The following is a 1,069-nucleotide window of genomic DNA, read 5'->3' as shown; positions in this document are numbered from 1 at the left end:
AGTATATGCTATATTCTAGCACCACTAACAAGAGGCTCAGGTGGCACAAGGGAGAATGAGGAGGGCTTTCTACTCTGTCAGTCTCAGCAACTAATGGAGCGCTCTACCGTACTTTGAGTTTGCATGACTCAACGGCAGAGAACTCAGTTTTTGGTTTGGTGGCACAAGGGTTAAGCAGTCATCTGCAACCCCTAACTCAGTTGTTCAAACCCAAGAGGGGCCTCATGGGAGAAAATATCTGGCAACCTGCTCCTGTAAAGATTACAGCCTAGGGAAAATATGGGGAAATTCTACTCTCTCACCTAGGCTTGCGTTGCTTGGGGTAGATTCAACAATACATAGCCACCACAATGCTATTTATAAGAACACTATACATATGACTATATCTTGGTGGAAATCAATCCTAGTGGTGCAATGTCTTAAGTGTTAGGCAGTTCAAACCCATGAGTCATTCTATGGGAAGAACATGAGACCATATCTTCTCTTAGAGATGTACACTCTTGGAACCTAAGCAGTAGTTCATTTCACTCTGTCCTTTCAGGACCATTATGAGCCCAAATCATGTGTGTGTATGTTGATCTTGTTTAATCTTCACAAAAATGTTTTAAGTACTCTGACATATTCACAAATTAGAAAACAGAAATTAAAAGTTATGTATGTCCTAATATTCCACATCTAATATGAGGAAGACCCAAGATTCAGACCCATGTCTCATGGATTTCACAGTCTCTGCACAGTCAACTCCTCCAATTGTGTTAGAAGTAGCTATTAAAGTAACATGTCTTCTAGAAGTAGTTATAATGATGGGATTTCAGGGTAAAAATATTAAAATTAAGTTTTTATTTCACTAATTTTATGATTATTCTTCTAAAGTCTAAAGAACTGTCATTCAAACTGAGCAAACAACAGGTCAATAGATAGTAAACAAAATTAGAGCAACATTTACCAACACTTAATGAAAGCCACATTTATCTTTTATGTTTTCCATCCTCCTTAGGCAGGTGTTAAGGTGTTTCATAAAAAAACACTGAACTATATAGTGAGGGAAATATTTGTCATTGAGACTGTA

Source organism: Echinops telfairi, unplaced genomic scaffold (genome assembly GCF_000313985.2).
Source record: "Echinops telfairi isolate 266 unplaced genomic scaffold, ASM31398v2 ScPeMD7_7416;HRSCAF=8454, whole genome shotgun sequence".
Taxonomy (NCBI): domain Eukaryota; kingdom Metazoa; phylum Chordata; class Mammalia; order Afrosoricida; family Tenrecidae; genus Echinops; species Echinops telfairi.
The sequence above is the reverse complement of the archived record's forward strand: the minus strand, read 5'-3'. Positions refer to the sequence as shown.